Below are 23460 nucleotides of genomic sequence, written 5' to 3'. Positions count from 1 at the left end.
GTAGACCAGGCGCGTGCCTTACCCCGAAGCAGAGCAATCACATAAGCTATTTTACTAGCATCTGACGCGTACATGACGGGACGTTATGCGAAGACGAGCGAACACTGCATGAGGAAGTCCGCGCACGTCTCCACACAACCTCCGTATGGCTCAGGAGGGCTTATGTATGCTTCAGGGGATGGTGGGAGGGGTTGTTGAACCACCACTGGAACGTTCATATCCTGCACAGGGTCAACAGGAGGACGAGCTGCAGCAGCGCCCTGAGCGCTCGCCGCCATCTGCGCGGAGAGAGCCTCCACCCTGCGGTTGAGGAGGATGTTTTGCTCGGTCATCTGATCTAACCGAGCCGTAAAGGCGGTGAGAATGTGCTGCAGCTCACCAATCACGCCTCCTGCAGACGCCTGCGCTCCCTGCTCTCCCATTGGTCGTTCAACAGCCGGGTGACACCCCTCGGAGTCCATGACGCTGGCCGAGATATCCTGTTGGGAAAGTGTAGTGACACGGACCCACAACAGGGGGCGCAAATGAACGGTCAATAGATGAGCCAAAAGGTAACAATTTAATGTTGTGAAATGTGCACAACGAACATACAGACAATCTCAGAATATCATTACAGTCAATCCACAAAGGTGACGTGTGGGCAGGCTCGAGGATAGAAGACGTCTGTCCTGAGAAGAGCCGGAACCACACGATTTCCGCCACCACCGAACCTGGTGAATACTGGAGCTGCCAAGTCCCGAATTCCCAGGTGATCACCGTCCCCGACTGTCGGATCTGGTACTGCTGGCGAAGAACAAAGACAGTCAAGTGTGGGTGTGTGTACACCCAGTAACAACAACGGTGGGAATGCCACCTCCACCTCTCACTCAGAATGCTGAGGTATTTACAGTGATCCCTCAGAGGAAAAGAGTGCCATCCTGCACTCACTCAGCCTCCACAAGAAGAGGGACCAGTACTCCTGCAAACACTCACAATATACAGCTTATTAGAAACACAAATGGCTGAGGATATTACCTCCAATGAAGTATGATATCTCGGCGATGAGGTGGAGATGACGTCTGGGTTTTATGGAGTGAGATGATGAAGAATGAGTGACAGCTGTCAGGAAGTAATGAGTAACAGCTGTCACTCCCGGCTGAGTCCGTGGCGGCAGCGCCCTCTCGTGCCTGAAGCCCGCACTTCAGACAGGGCGCCCTCTGGTGGTGGGCCAGCAGTACCTCTTCTGTCGGCCCACACAACATAGATATTTAGATATACCTTTATATACTAGCATAGTTCCACCTTACAATTGGAATATAATATATAAGATATACCTTACTGAATTTTCATATCATATTATCAATCAATCAATCAATTTTTTTATATAGCGCCAAATCACAACAAACAGTTGCCCCAAGGCGCTTTATATTGTAAGGCAAGGCCATACAATAATTATGTAAAACCCCAATGGTCAAAACGACCCCCTGTGAGCAAGCACTTGGCTACAGTGGGAAGGAAAAACTCCCTTTTAACAGGAAGAAACCTCCAGCAGAACCAGGCTCAGGGAGGGGCAGTCTTCTGCTGGGACTGGTTGGGGCTGAGGGAGAGAACCAGGAAAAAGACATGCTGTGGAGGGGAGCAGAGATCGATCACTAATGATTAAATGCAGAGTGGTGCATACAGAGCAAAAAGAGAAAGAAACAGTGCATCATGGGAACCCCCCAGCAGTTTACGTCTATAGCAGCATAACTAAGGGATGGTTCAGGGTCACCTGATCCAGCCCTAACTATAAGCTTTAGCAAAAAGGAAAGTTTTAAGCCTAATCTTAAAAGTAGAGAGGGTGTCTGTCTCCCTGATCTGAATTGGGAGCTGGTTCCACAGGAGAGGAGCCTGAAAGCTGAAGGCTCTGCCTCCCATTCTACTCTTACAAACCCTAGGAACTACAAGTAAGCCTGCAGTCTGAGAGCGAAGCGCTCTATTGGGGTGATATGGTACTACGAGGTCCCTAAGATAAGATGGGACCTGATTATTCAAAACCTTATAAGTAAGAAGAAGAATTTTAAATTCTATTCTAGAATTAACAGGAAGCCAATGAAGAGAGGCCAATATGGGTGAGATATGCTCTCTCCTTCTAGTCCCCGTCAGTACTCTAGCTGCAGCATTTTGAATTAACTGAAGGCTTTTTAGGGAACTTTTAGGACAACCTGATAATAATGAATTACAATAGTCCAGCCTAGAGGAAATAAATGCATGAATTAGTTTTTCAGCATCACTCTGAGACAAGACCTTTCTGATTTTAGAGATATTGCGTAAATGCAAAAAAGCAGTCCTACATATTTGTTTAATATGCGCTTTGAATGACATATCCTGATCAAAAATGACTCCAGGATTTCTCACAGTATTACTAGAGGTCAGGGTAATGCCATCCAGAGTAAGGATCTGGTTAGACACCATGTTTCTAAGATTTGTGGGGCCAAGTACAATAACTTCAGTTTTATCTGAGTTTAAAAGCAGGAAATTAGAGGTCATCCATGTCTTTATGTCTGTAAGACAATCCTGCAGTTTAGCTAATTGGTGTGTGTCCTCTGGCTTCATGGATAGATAAAGCTGGGTATCATCTGCGTAACAATGAAAATTTAAGCAATACCGTCTAATAATACTGCCTAAGGGAAGCATGTATAAAGTGAATAAAATTAGTCCTAGCACAGAACCTTGTGGAACTCCATAATTAACTTTAGTCTGTGAAGAAGATTCCCCAGTTTCTGGGGATTCTGTGTTACTGTGCGCCCGCGGCCGACGTGCTCGATGAATTCCTGCGCAAAAAGTAGTTTCCAGATAATTGTGATATATTCCTGTGAGATAATGAGTATATCTCATCTAAATCAATTCTAAAATTTACCAATAATAAAATTATAAAGAGAATTGAAGAGTGGCCATAATAAATATTTAAGAAACTTAAACTTTATGAGCAACTTCACCTGTTATCACTCAACCACATTGTAAACATTGACACGATGGAGTTTGATGTGGAAAAGTTCAGAAAGATACGATTGGAATGTTTTGATGACCATTTACAGTTGGTGATGAAAGACTTGGGTGGGTGTTAACTTGGTGTTAAAGTCAGAACAAGAAGCTGCATTGAAAGAGATCAATCTGGGACAAAGAGACACACAAGTTTTAAGCCTAATCTTAAAAGTAGAGAGGGTGTCTGTCTCCCTGATCTGAATTGGGAGCTGGTTCCACAGGAGAGGAGCCTGAAAGCTGAAGGCTCTGCCTCCCATTCTACTCTTAAAAACCCTAGGAACTACAAGTAAGCCTGCAGTCTGACAGCGAAGCGCTCTATTGGGGTGATATGGTACTATGAGGTCCAGAAGATAAGATGGGAACTGATTATTCAAAACCTTATAAGTAAGAAGAAGAATTTTAAATTCTATTCTAGAATTAACAGGAAGCCAATGAAGAGAGGCCAATATGGGTGAGATATGCTCTCTCCTTCTAGTCCCCGTCAGTACTCTAGCTGCAGCATTTTGAATTAACTGAAGGCTTTTCAGGGAACTTTTAGGACAACCTGATAATAATGAATTACAATAGTCCAGCCTAGAGGAAATAAATGCATGAATTAGTTTTTCAGCATCACTCTGAGACAAGACCTTTCTTTCATTGAAGGACATATCCTGATCAAAAATGACTCCAAGATTTCTCACAGTATTACTAGAGGTCAGGGTAATGCCATCCAGAGTAAGGATCTGGTTAGACACCATGTTTCTAAGATTTGTGGGGCCAAGTACAATAACTTCAGTTTTATCTGAGTTTAAAAGCAGGAAATTAGAGGTCATCCATGTCCTTATGTCTGTAAGACAATCCTGCAGTTTAGCTAATTGGTGTGTGTCCTCTGGCTTCATGGATAGATAAAGCTGGGTATCATCTGCGTAACAATGAAAATTTAAGCAATGCCGTCTAATAATACTGCCTAAGGGAAGCATGTATAAAGTGAATAAAATTGGTCCTAGCACAGAACCTTGTGGAACTCCATAATTAACCTTAGTCTGTGAAGAAGATTCCCCATTTACATGAACAAATTGTAATCTATTAGATAAATATGATTCAAATCACCGCAGCGCAGTGCCTTTAATACCTATGGCATGCTCTAATCTCTGTAATAAATTTTTATGGTCAACAGTATCAAAAGCAGCACTGAGGTCTAACAGAACAAGCACAGAGATGAGTCCACTGTCTGAGGCCATAAGAAGATCATTTGTAACCTTCACTAATGCTGTTTCTGTACTATGATGAATTCTAAACCCTGACTGAAACTCTTCAAATAGACCATTCCTCTGCAGATGATCAGTTAGCTGTTTTACAACTACCCTTTCAAGAATTTTTGAGAGAAAAGGAAGGTTGGAGATTGGCCTATAATTAGCTAAGATAGCTGGGTCAAGTGATGGCTTTTTAAGTAATGGTTTAATTACTGCCACCTTAAAAGCCTGTGGTACATAGCCAACTAATAAAGATAGATTGATCATATTTAAGATCGAAGCATTAAATAATGATAGGGCTTCCTTGAGCAGCCTGGTAGGAATGGGGTCTAATAGACATGTTGATGGTTTGGATGAAGTAACTAATGAAAATAACTCAGACAGAACAATCGGAGAGAAAGAGTCTAACCAAATACCGGTATCACTGAAAGCAGCCAAAGAGAACGATAATGTCTTTGGGATGGTTATGAGTAATTTTTTCTCTAATAGTTAAAATTTTATTAGCAAAGAAAGTCATGAAGTCATTACTAGTTAAAGTTAAAGGAATACCCGGCTCAATACAGCCCTGACTCTTTGTCAGCCTGGCTACAGTGCTGAAAAGAAACCTGGGGTTGTTCTTATTTTCTTCAATTAGTGATGAGTAGTAAGATGTCCTATCTTTACGGAGTTTGGTGTTTCATTTTGCACCATGTATGTGCAAAATAAAACACAACACTCCTCCAGGTATGTTTTTGATGAGAATATAACATCATAACTTTATTACAAGCTCAAATGTTGATGTTGCATGATAAAGGCCTTTTAATAATAACTCACTTAAAGAAATAATGGCAAAACTCACATGTAAGTAAAAAAACAAAAAATAAAAAAACGATTAATTGAAAAAGTAATCAACTGATTAATCGATTACTAAAATAATCACCGATTAAATGTGAATACGCCAGTTTTGAGTTTCTCAGTGCGCATGCGTTTTCAAAACTGTTGACAGTGTTACTTTGTGCACAGTAGAACAACGCTGTCAGTTGCTTTAGGCCCTAATTTTGTATTTTATTGACTGTACAGCCAGTGACACAGCACCCTTTTGGTGCATTTACTGGATTAGAACCGATCAAAATACTACAGGAGACAAAGAATTTTTACTTGCCAGTTTGAAGTGAGTTTTCTTTGTTTCAGAAGGCTTCATAGCCATCAAAATTCACTACAATACGACCCCTGGCAAAAATTATGGAATCACCAGCCTTGGAGGATGTTCATTCAGTTGTTTAATTTTGTAGAAAAAAAGCAGATCACAGACATGACACAAAACTAAAGTAATTTCAAATGGCAACTTTCTGGCTTTAAGAAACACTATAAGAAATCAAGAAAAAAAAATTGTGGCAGTCAGTAACGGTTACTTTTTTAGACCAAACAGAGGGAAAAAAATATGGACTCGCTCAATTCTGAGGAATAAATTATGGAATCACCCTGTAAATTTTCATCCCCAAAACTAACACCTGCATCAAATCAGATCTGCTCGTTAGTCTGCATCTAAAAAGGAGTGATCACACCTTGGAGAGCTGTTGCACCAAGTGGACTGACATGAATCATGGCTCCAACATGAGAGATGTCACTTGAAACAAAGGAAAGGATTATCAAACTCTTAAAAGAGGGTAAATCATCACGCAATGTTGCAAAAGATGTTGGTTGTTCACAGGCAGCTGTGTCTAAACTCTGGACCAAATACAAACAACATGGGAAGGTTGTTAAAGGCAAACATACTGGTAGACCAAGGAAGACATCAAAGCGTCAAGACAGAAAACTTAAAGCAATATGTCTCAAAAATTGAAAATGCACAACAAAACAAATGAGGAATGAATGGGGGGAAACTGGAGTCAACGTCTGTGACCGAACTGTAAGAAACCGCCTAAAGGAAATGGGATTTACATACAGAAAAGCTAAACAAAAGGCATCATTAACACCTAAACAGAATAAAACAAGGTTACAATGGGCTAAGGAAAAGCAATCGTGGACTGTGGATGACTGGATGAAAGTCATATTCAGTGATGAATCTCGAATCTGCATTGGGCAAGGTGATGATGCTGGAACTTTTGTTTGGTGCCGTTCCAATGAGATTTATAAAGATGACTGCCTGAAGAGAACATGTAAATTTCCACAGTCATTGATGATATTGGGCTGCATGTCAGGTAAAGGCACTGGGGAGATGGCTGTCATTACATCATCAATAAATGCACAAGTTTACGTTGATATTTTGGACACTTATCCCATCAATTGAAAGGATGTTTGGGGATGATGAAATCATTTTTCAAGATGATAATGCATCTTGCCATAGAGCAAAAACTGTGAAAACATTCCTTGCAAAAAGACACATAGGGTCAATGTCATGGCCTGCAAATACAACCCCTGGCAAAAATTATGGAATCACTGGCCTCGGAGGATGTTCATTCAGTTGTTTAATTTTGTAGAAAAAAAAGCAGATCACAGACATGACACAAAACTAAAGTCATTTCAAATGGCAACTTTCTGGCTTTAAGAAACACTATAAAAAATCAGCTAAAAAAAATTGTGGCAGTCAGTAACGGTTACTTTTTTAGACTAATCAGAGGGAAAAAAATATGGAATCACTCAGTTCTGAGGAAAAAATTATGGAATCCTGAAAAACAAAAGAACGCTCCAACACATCACTAGTATTTTGTTGCACCACCTCTGGCTTTTATAACAGCTTGCAGTCTCTGAGGCATGGACTTAATGAGTGACAAACAGTACTCTTCATCAATCTGGTTCCAACTTTCTCTGATTGCTGTTGCCAGATCAGCTTTGCAGGTTGGAGCCTTGTCATGGACCATTTTCTTCAACTTCCACCAAAGATTTTCAATTGGATTAAGATCCGGACTATTTGCAGGCCATGACATTGACCCTATGTGTCTTTTTGCAAGGAATGTTTTCACAGTTTTTGCTCTATGGCAAGATGCATTATCATCTTGAAAAATGATTTCATCATCCCCAAACAGCCTTTCAATTGATGGGATAAGAAAAGTGTCCAAAATATCAACGTAAACTTGTGCATTTATTGATGATGTAATGACAGCCATCTCCCCAGTGCCTTTACCTGACATGCAGCCCCATATCATCAATGACTGTGGAAATTTACATGGTCTCTTCAGGCAGTCATCTTTATAAATCTCATTGGAACGGCACCAAACAAAAGTTCCAGCATCATCACCTTGCCCAGTGCAGATTCGAGATTGATCAATGAATATGACTTTCATCCAGTCATCCACAGTCCACGATTGCTTTTCCTTAGCCCATTGTAACCTTGTTTTTTTCTGTTTAGGTGTTAATGATGGCTTTCGTTTAGCTTTTCTGTATGTAAATCCCATTTCATTTAGGCAGTTTCTTACAGTTCGGTCACAGACGTTGACTCCAGTTTCCTCCCATTCGTTCCTCATTTGTTTTGTTGTGCATTTTCGATTTTTGAGACATATTGCTTTAATTTTTCTGTCTTGACGCTTTGATGTCTTCCTTGGTCTACCAGTATGTTTGCCTTTAACAACCTTCCCATGTTGTTTGTATTTGGTCCAGAGTTTAGACACAGCTGACTGTGAACAACCAACATCTTTTGCAACATTGCGTGATGATTTACCCTCTTTTAAGAGTTTGATAATCCTTTCCTTTGTTTCAATTGACATCTCTCATGTTGGAGCCATGATTCATGTCAGTCCACTTGGTGCAACAGCTCTCCAAGGTGTGATCACTCCTTTTTAGATGCAGACTAACGAGCAGATCTGATTTGATGCAGGTGTTAGTTTTGGGGATGAAAATTTACAGGGTGATTCCATAATTTTTTCCTCAGAATTGAGTGAGTCCATATTTTTTCCCCTCTGCTTGGTCTAAAAAAGTAATTGTTACTGACTGCCACAATTTTTTTTTTTCCTGATTTCTTATAATGTTTCTTAAAGCCAGAAAGTTGCCATTTGAAATGACTTTAGTTTTGTGTCATGTCTGTGATCTGCTTTTTTTCTACAAAATTAAACAACTGAATGAACATCCTCCGAGGCCGGTGATTCCATAATTTGTGCCAGGGGTTGTATACAAAATTTGACTTGCTCTTTTAAAAATTTTCTGGGGGAGCACCCCCAGACCCCCCAGAATCAAGCCCCCACCACCCTTTTATGTACCTTTTAGTTCAGGTTTTGCATTCTTTTTTATTTTTTTTGTCTTTCTCTCCTTAGAGGCTATTTAGAATAGATTTGTATGCTGTAAAATGTGTTTATTGTATTTATTGAGGAAAAAACAGTGTGTGCCCCCACTACACCACATTTTAGGGAATTGCTGGCATTGATTTCTGCCAGGAAAAAATTTCAGTCAGGTGAAAATTTATTGCTTTAACCCATGCTTAGTCGACTAAAGGTTAGTTGCCCAACATTAGTCATCTCATCTCTGTTTCACATCAAAGGTTAAACTTGTAGATTAGCCATCCAACATGACTAAACAGTTTTTACAGACATAAGTGGCCTCGCTAGTGGCGTTGCTAAGAAATGACTCCAGTGCGCAAGAGTTTTGTTTACTTCTGGGTTGGTTCTCTGCTATAAACATGTCCAAGTCCACCACACCAGACGAGAAGTGCTCCCAGCCTCGGTGTCCGTAAACATCTCCAGTGGATTATTCCAGTCCCAGAACACCCGCTCCCGCCCCAAGTCTCTCCTTCCTTCCTGCTCCATCAATCAGTGGTACATGATAGCCGCACTGAAATTTTGTCGACTGAAATAAGATTAGCTTCCACTGAAACAGGCTAAAAACTTTAGTCGGCTAATGTGAAAATTTAGCGGAGAAGCGCTTTGTGCAATGACTAAGGTCAAAAGACGAGTTGACGAAGTGAGTTTAGTCGACTAAACAAGATTAGACTGCTTTATGAAACCAGGCCCTGGAGTCAAATATGTTTTTGTAGCTGAGGTTTAAAGGTACCAGAGGCTGCAAAGTGCAGTTTGAAGTGTCCCCAGGTTGGAATCCCGGTCTGGGAGACCTTTGGTGCACGTCTGTCCCTGTTTCCTGTCTTACTTTGTCTCTATAATTATAATAAAAGCTGAAAAATACCCAAAAAGTCCAGATAAAAGATATTTAATGGTGATCTGTTGGAGGACACAGGAGGACGCTGCTCAGAAGACAACTCGTGTGTTGATGAATCGCAACACTGAAGGACTTGTGCACTATGTGGAGACACATGATGTCCTCTTTCTGTCCACAGATGGAGAACTACAGGAAGGCGCGTACGGTGGAGCAACCGTGCATCTGTCCCTTCACCGACCTGCCCACAGATACTCCCAAAGTCCACGTCAAAGACGGCAGCAAGCTCCGCAACCTGCTCCGCTTCGCTCTCAGTCACATGGGTGCCAAAAAGCCCATAGTGGCCGAGGAAGAGAGAGGACTTCCCACAGCTGATGAAAGTGGCGTGGCTGCAGAGAGACAGGAAGTGCCAGGTCCAGCGATCAGCCAGCGGATCGTTTTTACAGCCAGCGGGAAGGGCGTGTCCAAAGCCATCACGTGTGCGGAGATCATGAAGCGGCGGCTGAAGAAGCTCCACCAGCTGACCAGGCTGCTGTACTGCACCGTGGTGGAGGAGTGGGAGCCGCTGGAGCCTGCCGCCGGCCTCTCTGGCCTCGACAGCCTCACCGTCAGCAGAAACCTCCCGCCATCTGGATCCTGCTTTCCTGTGAACCGCTAGACTGCAGCCAGCCCGGGTACCAGGCGCCGGGCTGCTACGACGCCCTGTGGGCCCAGAACGCCCGCCGGGAGGAGGCCGGGGGCTTCAGTGGACAGAAACAAGGACAGAGGAGAAAGAAAGGAGGCGGAGTCAGAGGCAAGGGAGCGCCTGGCCATCAGAAGGGGCGACTGTGACGGCCGGCGGAAGGCCAGAACTGATTTCCATGTTCACACACAGACTGGCTTCAGGTGTTTAAGCTCATTGGATTGTTGCTTTTGACTGTTGCTCAACATTTTCTAGACATCACCAAGTTACCATCACTGACTGCTCGTGTCCCACTGATTTAGTTGTTTCTCGCTGGCTGTTAATTGACTGTTAACCTTCTAAGCGCTTCTCATATTTTAAAGGGGCTTTTTCAGTTTGTTTGGCCAACAGTACAAAATACAAGTCTTCTTATACTTCTACTAATGGTAATCTGAAGTTCACCAAGTTGAGTCTGGGCTGGTTTAAAAACAGTTTAAAGAGGTTTAATCCAGTTTGCTCTCGATATGGAACGTATGACATCAGTTATCAAGTACAAACAGATTTTTCATTTCATCACATTCAAGCCCTCTACAAAGTTTATCGCTTGGTTTTAAGCTCATTTAAAACCTCCTGAGTCTGTTTAAAAACACTTAGTTTGATCTAAAGTAAAGCCTAAAAGGGGATAAATCATCACATTTTAGAAGTTTGACGTTTTTTCTTCATGAATGACGCTGAGCAGTTACTAAGTTGTCAGAAGTATTGATGATTAGTTTTTAGGCTGATTTCTGTTTGTTTGGTCATAAATTGTTTTTTCCTGAATTCTGCCTCATGAGATCATCATCATGTGACTTTGATGATTTACAGCCTGATTGGTTAATCAGTTTACATCACAGACAGATGAGATAGTTTTGAACTGAAGCTAACCGGTTTAGTTCATCTCTAACCTGTTTGCTTCGTCAGAGTGTTTCTGTGGACTGTTGTGGTGATTGACTAAACTTTTATCTTCAGTTGACTTTTTTTTGGAGCTTGGAATCTGTTTTCTTGTTTTCAAACCAATAAAAAAGTTACATTTGTACCACATGGAATCTTTTTCCAGTTTTTCCTTTAATATCTGTGCAGCGTTCATTCTTTGGTTTATCTGTTTCAAAACTAAATCAGAAATCAGACACACACATACCCCCCCTCCCAAAAAAAAATTGTTTGTTTGTTTCTTAATTCTTTACTGTTTTTGCATTTTGGTTTTAAAACAGAAACAAAATTACCCTATTTTTGTTGTAATTTTGTTTTGAAACGGGAAAACCGAAGAATAAATGATACACAGATTCTGTGCTCGTAGAAAAAATTTAGATTTATATTAATTCCTTGATTGGTTGAAAAAAATGTTACATGGGTTGCATTTATGGGTGATTCTTTAACTACGGGCACTATTGGCCTTGTAAATGTAATTTCCACCACACCATTGCCTTACAATATAAAGCGCCTTGGGGCAACTGTTTGTTGTGATTTGGCGCTATATACATGTGCTCTGATGTCACTGTTTATCTCCATAGAAACTACCCAAACAATCTTTCATACAAACTGTTTAAAGGGACATTACAGTGTTGTGGTGGAAATCACAGCAATAGTGTGGGACAACTACTTTTTGTTTAAAAAAATCACAACAGTTGTATGACATTGAATACCCCAATTATGTTTTGATTATTTTACTGATATTTTATTCAGAGATATTTCAAAACATTAGAAAAAATGTTTCTTTACCATTCATTTCTATCATTGAAGATCAAAAGTCTGGGTGTGGGACAAGCACAAAACGGCAATGTTTGCATATAATGATGCTGAAAAAAGGTGAAAAAGTTATCATAGACTACTAGAAAAAATTTCTTAACACACTTTCATTGTAAAGATAACTATAAAAGTGTGAAATTTCCCCTTTTTTTCTGTTTTTCATGCAATATGATCAAAGGACATAAGTGCCCGTAGTCTAAGAATCACCCGTATAGGACCTACTGCAGTGTCTGTAGGAAGTATGTGTTCCTATAGAAAAGTGGGAACTTTGTTGACGAGCTTTGTCGAAGCTTCTGCGTGAGAACATTCCACCTTGTGATGATAAAGCATGAAGCGTCTGTGTGTCTGTGGCTCGCATAGCTCCGACTGTGTATTATTTATTTCTTAATATTTTCCGTCTCCCCATGAACGCATTAGAAATAGCATCTGTTTAAGGCAGAGAATGACTTATCTTTGTCGAAGGTGGCGGGTGAGAACGTTCTGTCTTGTGCCAGTAATGATGACTTCAAAATAAAGGTTTTGAAAATTAATCCCCAAAATTTTCATAATAAAGGATGCACATCATCGTGCCATGTGCAAGTCATATCCAGTAGCTGAGGCCCATCTGACAAACAGAGATATGCAAACTACAGACACACACACAGACATTTCTTGCTTTAGAGATTATTATTATATTATATAGATGGATGCTTTACACTGATAGACCACCATACTTTAGAAGACATTTTGTGTTTGGTGAATGAGCACATGACACAGACTTATCTCCAGATCATGATTTTAAAAAAAATCTGATCCTAATGTCTGTGATGTAATCTTTTATATAGCGCCACCAGCAGGTTAAAATACCCACTTTGTGACAACAGACGTCACACATTAACGTACACATTCCCCTCACGTGGTAACAGACAGACACAAATATCACTGTGTTTGTGTGTTTTCATGGTAGAAGTGTCAAATTCTGCACAGGCGTTGTTTCAAATATGTTTGAAAAGCCTTCAGTTAATTCAAAATGCTGCAGCTAGAGTGCTGACGGGGACTAGAAGGAGAGAGCATATCTCACCCATATTGGCCTCTCTTCATTGGCTTCCTGTTAATTCTAGAATACAATTTAAAATTCTTCTTGTTACTTATAAGGTTTGAATAATCAGGTCCCATCTTATCTTAGGGACCTCGTAGTACCATATCACCCCAATAGAGCGCTTCGCTCTCAGACTGCAGGCTTACTTGTAGTTCCTAGGGTTTGAAAGAGTAGAATGGGAAGCAGAGCCTTCAGCTTTCAGGCTCCTCTCCTGTGGAACCAGCTCCCAATTCAGATCAGGGAGACAGACACCCTCTCTACTTTTAAGATTAGGCTTAAAACTTTCCTTTTTGCTAAAGCTTATAGTTAGGGCTGGATCAGGTGACCCTGAACCATCCCTTAGTTATGCTGCTATAGACTTAGACTGCTGGGGGGTTCCCATGATGCACCACTCTGCATTTAATCATTAGTGATTGATCTCTGCTCCCCTCCACAGCATGTCTTTTTCCTGGTTCTCTCCCTCAGCCCCAACCAGTCCCAGCAGAAGACTGCCCCTGAGCCTGGTTCTGCTGGAGGTTTCTTCCTGTTAAAAGGGAGTTTTTCCTTCCCACTGTCGCCAAGTGCTTGCTCACAGGGGGTCGTTTTGACCTTTGGGGTTTTCCCGTAATTATTGTATGGCTTTGCCTTACAATATAAAGCGCCTTGGGGCAACTGTTTGTTGTGATTTGGCGCTATATAAATAAAATTGATTTGATTGTCAGTTGTGTTTGTATCATGGCCCAAGCAGAGGGTCACCCCTCTGAGTCTGGTCTGCTTGATGTTTCTTCCTCAAATCATCAGAGGCAGTTTTTCTTACCACTGTCGCCTGTGTTCTTGCTCTGGGGGTTGGTGAGGTTAGACCTTAATTGTGTGAAGCACCTTGAGGCAACTCTGTTGTGATTTGGAGCTGTATAAATGAAATAAATTGAAATTAAAATTGTCTTCCTTCCTGTAAGGTTCAGTCAGAACCAATCAGTCCTTATGCTAATTTGGGAGCTTTATGATGCGTAACTGCTTAGAAAAACACAGACAGCTTTAGGTTATAGAAACAGATGTCTTTAGGCTTTAACTGGTCTCCAGCATGTTTTATCATGTCCCACCAGTAGGGGACAGCATTTTGTTGAGTTCATATTTTTAAAATCAGTTGTCTGAAAAAATAGTCATGCTTGTCATTTCCCAGGGTCCAGTTTCTTTTTGACGAGGAGAAAAAAAATGATGCAACTGAAGCTGGTACAGTTTCAAGGTGATGTAAAGTTTGTTTCTGTTCTTTACTCACTTGTGCTTGTTTCTTTATTAGCAGGATTTCCCCAAACATAGCAAACCTGGATAAGCTAGAACCTCGCCTCGCAAAATCCCAGTACTGCTCATCAGTACTGTTCAGTCACATAGTGGGCAGAGCTTCCTGTTAATCTGTTAATTCATCATTAGCACGGTGCGTCCAGAAAGTATTCACAGCGCTTTACGTTTTCCACATTTTGTTATGTTACAGCCTTATTCCAAAATAGAAAAAATTACTTTTTTTTCCCTGAAAATTATGCACACAACACCCCATAATGACAACATGAAAACAGTTTTTTTTTTGCTAATTTATTAAAAATAAAAAAAACCTAAGAAACCACATGTCCATAAGTATTCACAGCCTTTGCTCAATAATTTGTTGAGGCACCTTTGGCAGCAATTACAGCCTCACGTCTTCTTGAATATGATGCCACAAGCTTGATGCACGTATCTTTGGACAGTTTGGTCCATTCCTCTTTGCAGCACCTCTCAAGCTCCATCAGGTTGGATGTGGAGCGTCGGTGCACAGACATTTTCAGATCTCTCCAGAGATGTTCAATCAGATTCAGGTCTGGACTCTGACTGGGTCACTCAAGGACATTCACAGAGTTGTCCTGAATCCACTCCTTTGATATCTTGGCTGTCTGTTTAGGGTCATTGTCCTGCTGAAAGATGAACCGTCGCCCCAGTCTGAGGTCAGAGCGCTCTGGAGCAGGTTTTCATCCAGGATGTCTCTGTACATTGCTGCATTCATCTTTCCCTCAATCCTGACTAGTCTCCCAGTTCCTGCTGCTGAAAAACATCCCCACAGCATGATGCTGCCACCACCATGCTTCACTGTAGGGATGGTGCCTGGTTTCCTCCAAACATGATGCCAAAGAGTTCAGTCTTTGTCTCATCTGACCAGAGAATTTTGTCAAGCTCCAGGTGGGCTGCCATGTGCCTTTTACTAACGAGTGGCTTCCGTCTGGCCACTCTACCAGGCTTGATTGGTGGATTGCTGCAGAAATGGTTGTCCTTCTGAAAGGTTCTCCTCTCTCCACAGAGAGAAGAGGTTCTCCTTTCTTCACGGGTTCTTGGTCACCTCCCTGACTAAGGTATTTCTCCCCCAATCGCTCAGTTTAGACGGGCAGCCAGCTCTAAGAAGAGTCCTGGTGGATCTGAACTTCTCCCATTTACAGATTATGGAGGCCACTGTGCTCACTGGGACTTTCAAAGCAGCAGAAATGTTTCTGTACCCATGTCCAATCAACTGAACTGACCCCAGGTGGACTCCACTTAAGCCTTAGAAACATCTCAAGGATGATCAGTGGAAATAGGAGGCAACTGAGCTCAATTTTGAGCTTCATGGCAAAGACTGTGAATACTTATAGACATGTGATTTCTTCTTCTTTTTTCAAATGTTTAATAAATTTGCAAAAATAAAAACATTTTCACTTTGTCATTATGGGGTATTCTGTGTTGAATTTTGAGGAAAAAAAAATGAATTTCATCCATTTTGGAATAAGGATGTAAAATGTGGAAAAAGTGAAGTGCTTTTTCCACACCAAAAGTGTTTGTGTGTTTTGCAGGCAGCGGCGACGTGCTGGTCGGCGAGTTCAGCACCAGAACCCAGCAGCTCAAAGTGCATGACTTCCTGCTGAAGTTCAAAGGTCATCACAAGAAGTGTCATTTAGAGAACCTTTATTTTGGTACAAATTTTAATTTATTTTACTCTAAATCAGGTCTGAGGTTACACCGACTGACAGAAGGAAGTGAACAGAATATATAGTTAATAATACAAATCTATTAACAGTGAGTGATTAATTTTATTATTGAGGAGCAGCCGCACTCAGAGACTTAAAACAATAATAATAATAACTTCACTGCTCCCCTCTTCGGGGAATCGTGTCCCTCTTTTAGCTCGTGCTAACCACACTGATCTTCACACTCCGCCCTGCTCAGTAGCTGTCAGGTACACAGACGGAATGAGCGTGTTTTTTTAATGGTGGAGGAAACCGGAGCGCCTGAAGTAAACCCACAGAGACACGTGGAGAACATGCAAAGTCAGCACAGAAAGGAACTGGACACGGGAGGAATCAAACCCGAGACCTTACTGCTGTGAAGCAAGAGTGCCTCCCGACCGAAGACAGTCATCATGTTAGTCCAGGTGGGTCTATAGACGGGTCCTGTGAGTACTCTGTGGAGTTTTCTGGCTCCTACACCTAGTTTGCTGTCAAACTGGATGTTCGAGATCATCTGCGCCGTGTGTTCAGAAAGCTGCAGCTTCTGTTAGTGCCGCAGCGGGTGAAGTCCACAACATGACATCGATAGTCATAGACGTCGACACAGAATGACAACCTTTACCACCATCTGGAACTAAAATACTCAATGTGACCTCTAATCTTAGCTGTTGCTAGCTGCTGGTGAGGGGGCGTGGCATCACTTCCTCTGTGCAATAACTGTGCCAAAATAATCTCAGTGAAACCTGCTTTGGAACAATACAGTCTGTAAAAAATCTTCAGTCTATGACGACAAGGTGCAGCGAGATTTTACTCCTCGAACACAAGCTGACTGACGGGACGAGGTTCAATTTGATGGAGATGTGATTTTTTTTTTTGCCACATTAAGAGTCTGCAGGACCAGAAACTAGACCGTACAACCAGCCAGGAGATCAATGCAAACACCGACAGACGTGGAACGTATCGACATTGGATGCTCCCAATTCAGAGTTTTCTGCTAAATGCATTGATAATCGCATTAGTGGTGAATTTACGCATGTGTCCTTCATGGTTATCAGGTATGATGATTTTATTGGATCCAACACGCAGGTCCCTCACTGTTGAGGACCCTAGCAGCTGGAGGTCACAGACACGCCCATGTTTCTCCTGACCGCTTACATTGGAGAGGTGGCGATGGTGCCAAACCTGACCTGAATAATCAGCTTTAAAAACTGAGAAAGGATCAACAGTCTTTTCGTTTTAGGCTGGAATCAACAAAAAAGTGAAAATCATGATTAACCCTCTGACGGATTATTAAGATCATGATTAACCCTGTGACAGATTATTAAAATCATGATTAACCCTCTGACGGATTATTAAAATCATGATTAACCCTGTGACGGATTATTAAAATCATGATTAACCCTGAGACAGATTATTAAAATCATGATTAACCCTCTGACGGATTATTAAGGTCATGATTAACCCTGTGACAGATTATTAAGATCATGATTAACGCTGTGACATATTATTAAGGTCATGATTAACCCTGTGATGGATTATTAAAATCATGATTAATCCTGTGACAGATTATTATAAGATCATGATTAACCCTGAGACAGATTATTAAAATCATGATTAACCCTGTGACATATTATTAAGATCATGATTAACGCTGTGACATATTATTAAGGTCATGATTATCCCTATGACGGATTATTAAAATCATGATTAACCCTGTGACGGATTATTAAGGTCATGATTAACCCTGAGACAGATTATTAAAATCATGATTAACCCTGTGACGGATTATTAACATCATGATTAACCCTAAAACGGATTATTAAGGTCATGATTAACCCTGTGACAGATTATTAAAATCATGATTAACCCTGTGACGGATTATTAAGGTCATGATTAACCCTGAGACAGATTATTAAAATCATGATTAACCCTGTGACGGATTATTAAAATCATGATTAACCCTGTGACATATTATTAAGATCATGATTAACGCTGTGACATATTATTAAGGTCATGATTAACCCTGTGATGGATTATTAAAATCATGATTAATCCTGTGACAGATTATTATAAGATCATGATTAACCCTGTGACATATTATTAAGGTCATGATTAACCCTGAGACAGATTATTAAAATCATGATTAACCCTGTGACATATTATTAAGGTCATGATTAACCCTGTGATGGATTATTAAGATCATGATTAACCCTGTGACGAATTATTAAGATCATGATTAACCCTATGACGGATTATTAAAATCATGATTAACCCTGTGATGGATTATTAAGGTCATGATTAACCCTGAGACAGATTATTAAAATCATGATTAACCCTGTGACGGATTATTAACATCATGATTAACCCTCTGATGGATTATTAAAATCATGATTAACCCTATGATGGATTATTAAGATCATGATTAACCCTATGACAGATTATTAAAATCATGATTAACCCTGTGACGGATTATTAAAATCATGATTAACCCTGAGACAGATTATTAAAATCATGATTAACCCTCTGACGGATTATTAAGGTCATGATTAACCCTGTGACAGATTATTAAGATCATGATTAACGCTGTGACATATTATTAAGGTCATGATTAACCCTGTGATGGATTATTAAAATCATGATTAATCCTGTGACAGATTATTATAAGATCATGATTAACCCTGAGACAGATTATTAAAATCATGATTAACCCTGTGACATATTATTAAGATCATGATTAACGCTGTGACATATTATTAAGGTCATGATTATCCCTATGACGGATTATTAAAATCATGATTAACCCTGTGACGGATTATTAAGGTCATGATTAACCCTGAGACAGATTATTAAAATCATGATTAACCCTGTGACGGATTATTAACATCATGATTAACCCTAAAACGGATTATTAAGGTCATGATTAACCCTGTGACAGATTATTAAAATCATGATTAACCCTGTGACGGATTATTAAGGTCATGATTAACCCTGAGACAGATTATTAAAATCATGATTAACCCTGTGACGGATTATTAAAATCATGATTAACCCTGTGACATATTATTAAGATCATGATTAACGCTGTGACATATTATTAAGGTCATGATTAACCCTGTGATGGATTATTAAAATCATGATTAATCCTGTGACAGATTATTATAAGATCATGATTAACCCTGTGACATATTATTAAGGTCATGATTAACCCTGAGACAGATTATTAAAATCATGATTAACCCTGTGACATATTATTAAGGTCATGATTAACCCTGTGATGGATTATTAAGATCATGATTAACCCTGTGACGAATTATTAAGATCATGATTAACCCTATGACGGATTATTAAAATCATGATTAACCCTGTGACGGATTATTAAGGTCATGATTAACCCTGAGACAGATTATTAAAATCATGATTAACCCTGTGACGGATTATTAACATCATGATTAACCCTCTGATGGATTATTAAAATCATGATTAACCCTATGACGGATTATTAAGATCATGATTAACCCTATGACAGATTATTAAAATCATGATTAACCCTGTGACAGATTATTAAAATCATGATTAACCCTGAGACAGATTATTAAAATCATGATTAACCCTGTGACGGATTATTAAGGTCATGATTAACCCTGAGACAGATTATTAAAATCATGATTAACCCTGTGACGGATTATTAAAATCATGATTAACCCTGTGACATATTATTAAGATCATGATTAACGCTGTGACATATTATTAAGGTCATGATTAACCCTGTGATGGATTATTAAAATCATGATTAATCCTGTGACGGATTATTAAGGTCATGATTAACCCTGAGACAGATTATTAAAATCATGATTAACCCTGTGACGGATTATTAACATCATGATTAACCCTAAAACGGATTATTAAGGTCATGATTAACCCTGTGACAGATTATTAAAATCATGATTAACCCTGTGACGGATTATTAAGGTCATGATTAACCCTGAGACAGATTATTAAAATCATGATTAACCCTGTGACGGATTATTAAAATCATGATTAACCCTGTGACATATTATTAAGATCATGATTAACGCTGTGACATATTATTAAGGTCATGATTAACCCTGTGATGGATTATTAAAATCATGATTAATCCTGTGACAGATTATTATAAGATCATGATTAACCCTGTGACATATTATTAAGGTCATGATTAACCCTGAGACAGATTATTAAAATCATGATTAACCCTGTGACATATTATTAAGGTCATGATTATCCCTGTGATGGATTATTAAGATCATGATTAACCCTGTGACGAATTATTAAGATCATGATTAACCCTATGACGGATTATTAAAATCATGATTAACCCTGTGACGGATTATTAAGGTCATGATTAACCCTGAGACAGATTATTAAAATCATGATTAACCCTGTGACGGATTATTAACATCATGATTAACCCTCTGATGGATTATTAAAATCATGATTAACCCTATGACGGATTATTAAGATCATGATTAACCCTATGACAGATTATTAAAATCATGATTAACCCTGTGACAGATTATTAAAATCATGATTAACCCTGAGACAGATTATTAAAATCATGATTAACCCTGTGACGGATTATTAAAATCATGATTAACCCTGAGACAGATTATTAAAATCATGATTAACCCTCTGACGGATTATTAAAATCATGATTAACCCTGTGACGGATTATTAAAATCATGATTAACCCTGAGACAGATTATTAAAATCATGATTAACCCTCTGATGGATTATTAAGGTCATGATTAACGCTGTGACATATTATTAAGGTCATGATTAACCCTGTGATGGATTATTAAAATCATGATTAACCCTGAGACAGATTATTAAAATCATGATTAACCCTCTGACGGATTATTAAGGTCATGATTAACCCGGTGACATATTATTAAGATCATGATTAACCCTGTGACATACTATTAAGGTCATGATTAACCCTGTGACGGATTATTAAAATCATGATTAACCCTGTGACAGATTATTATAAGATCATGATTAACCCTGTGACGGATTATTAAGGTCATGATTAACCCTGTGACAGATTATTAAAATCATGATTAAACCTGTGACAGATTATTAAGATCATGATTAACCCTGTGACGGATTATTAAGGTCATGATTAACCCTGTGACAGATTATTAAGAATGATTAACCCTGTGACGGATTATTAAAATCATGATTAACCCTGTGATGGATTATTAAGGTCATGATTAACCCTGAGACAGATTATTAAAATCATGATTAACCCTGTGACATATTATTAAGATCATGATTAACGCTGTGACATATTATTAAGGTCATGATTAACCCTATGACAGATTATTAAAATCATGATTAACCCTGTGACGATTATTAAGGTCACGATTAACCCCGAGACAGATTAATAAAATCATGATTAACCCTGTGACGGATTATTAACATCATGATTAACCCTCTGATGGATTATTAAAATCATGATTAACCCTATGACGGATTATTAAGATCATGATTAACCCTATGACAGATTATTAAAATCATGATTAACCCTGTGACGGATTATTAAGGTCATGATTAACCCTGAGACAGATTATTAAAATCATGATTAACCCTGTGACATATTATTAAGATCATGATTAACCCTGTGACATATTATTAAGGTCATGATTAACCCTGTGACAGATTATTATAAGATCACGATTAACCCTGTGATGGATTATTAAGGTCATGATTAACCCTCTGACAGATTATTAAGATCATGATTAACCCTGTGACGGATTATTAAAATCATGATTAACCCTGTGACGGGTTATTAAGGTCATGAATAACCCTGTGACAGATTATTAAAATCATGATTAACCCTGTGACAGATTATTAAGGTCATGATTAACCCTGAGACAGATTATTAAAATCATGATAAACCCTGTGACATATTATTAAGATCATGATTAACGCTGTGACATATTATTAAGGTCATGATTAACCCTGTGACGGATTATTAAGATCATGATTAACGCTGTGACATATTATTAAGGTCATGATTAACCCTGTGACGGATTATTAAGATCATGATTAACCCTGTGACATATTATTAAGATCATGATTAACGCTGTGACATATTATTAAGGTCATGATTAACCCTGTGACGGATTATTAAGATCATGATTAACGCTGTGACATATTATTAAGGTCATGATTAACCCTGTGACGGATTATTAAAATCATGATTAACCCTGTGACATATTATTAAGATCATGATTAACGCTGTGACATATTATTAAGGTCATGATTAACCCTGTGACGGATTATTAAGATCATGAGTAACGCTGTGACATATTATTAAGGTCATGATTAACCCTGTGACGGATTATTAAGGTCATGATTAACGCTGTGACATATTATTAAGATCATGATTAACGCTGTGACATATTATTAAGGTCATGATTAACCCTGTGATGGATTATTAAGATCATGATTAACGCTGTGACATATTATTAAGATCATGATTAACGCTGTGACATATTATTAAGGTCATGATTAACGCTGTGACATATTATTAAGATCATGATTAACGCTGTGACATATTATTAAGGTCATGATTAACCCTGTGACGGATTATTAAGATCATGATTAACGCTGTGACATATTATTAAGATCATGATTAACGCTGTGACATATTATTAAGATCATGATTAACGCTGTGACAGATTATTAAGATCATGATTAACGCTGTGACATGTTATTAAGGTCATGATTAACCCTGTGACGGATTATTAAGCTCATGATTAACGCTGTGACATATTATTAAGGTCATGATTAACCCTGTGACGGATTATTAAGCTCATGATTAACGCTGTGACATATTATTAAGGTCATGATTAACCCTGTGACGGATTATTAAGCTCATGATTAACGCTGTGACATATTATTAAGGTCATGATTAACCCTGTGACGGATTAATAAGATCATGATTAACGCTGTGACATATTATTAAGATCATGATTAACCCTGTGACAGATTATTAAGATCATGATTAACCCTGTGACGGATTATTAAGATCATGATTAACCCCGAGACAGATTATTAAAATCATGGGACACTCTGTGGGCTTCGCTATGCTGTTCACTGAAACATGGAGCGTCTACTCGCTGTGAAGAACCAATCAGAAGGTATGTGAGAGATGATGCAACACGCGTGACTCTGAGGTGGTGAGTTTAACTCGTGGGAGCAGATGAGTGCACAGCGACCCGGCTGTGTGGTCCTCTGGATGACTCTACTGGATGCGTTTGTGTTAACCTCCTGGCAGGTCCTGGACCCCCTCAGACGGGTGGTGTCACAGCACGGCGTAGAGGTAATGCCCACCAACATAATCATGATTCTTCCACATCTACATATTAATAGACACGTTGCCTCTGTCTGTTTGTGTGTGTGTGTGTAGCTTCAATCACGGACAAACTGGGGAGAGCTGACATTTGCTGTTTGGTATGTGTTTTGGGGCAAGGATGAACTCTGCCAAATAACATTGATAGGACACATTTTTTGGAGATATTACGGATATTACATAACAACCGTGAACAGTGGACGTTGATAATTACATTCTGGACTCACATGCCATTTCAACTCATTACAGAAAGTTTGCTTAATTTA

General features: G+C 39.3%; 1 long non-coding RNA gene and 1 pseudogene across 1 annotated transcript; one reads left to right on the top strand and one right to left on the bottom strand.

Annotated features, from left to right (window-relative positions):
* Positions 1-3101: 3101 nt before the first annotated feature.
* LOC117513550 lies at positions 3102-23460 on the bottom strand. Its single transcript, XR_004561632.1, has 3 exons — positions 23366-23460; positions 3625-3629; positions 3102-3112 (listed from the first exon to the last, which is right to left on the bottom strand). It is a non-coding gene; the product is annotated as an uncharacterized LOC117513550 (long non-coding RNA).
* On the top strand, positions 9419-10803 carry LOC117513544 (annotated as a pseudogene).

This window comes from Thalassophryne amazonica, chromosome 7, assembly GCF_902500255.1.
Source record: "Thalassophryne amazonica chromosome 7, fThaAma1.1, whole genome shotgun sequence".
NCBI classification, from domain to species: Eukaryota; Metazoa; Chordata; class Actinopteri; order Batrachoidiformes; family Batrachoididae; genus Thalassophryne; species Thalassophryne amazonica.
Note: the sequence above shows the minus strand (reverse complement) of the source record. Positions and strands in the feature narration are given on the sequence as shown.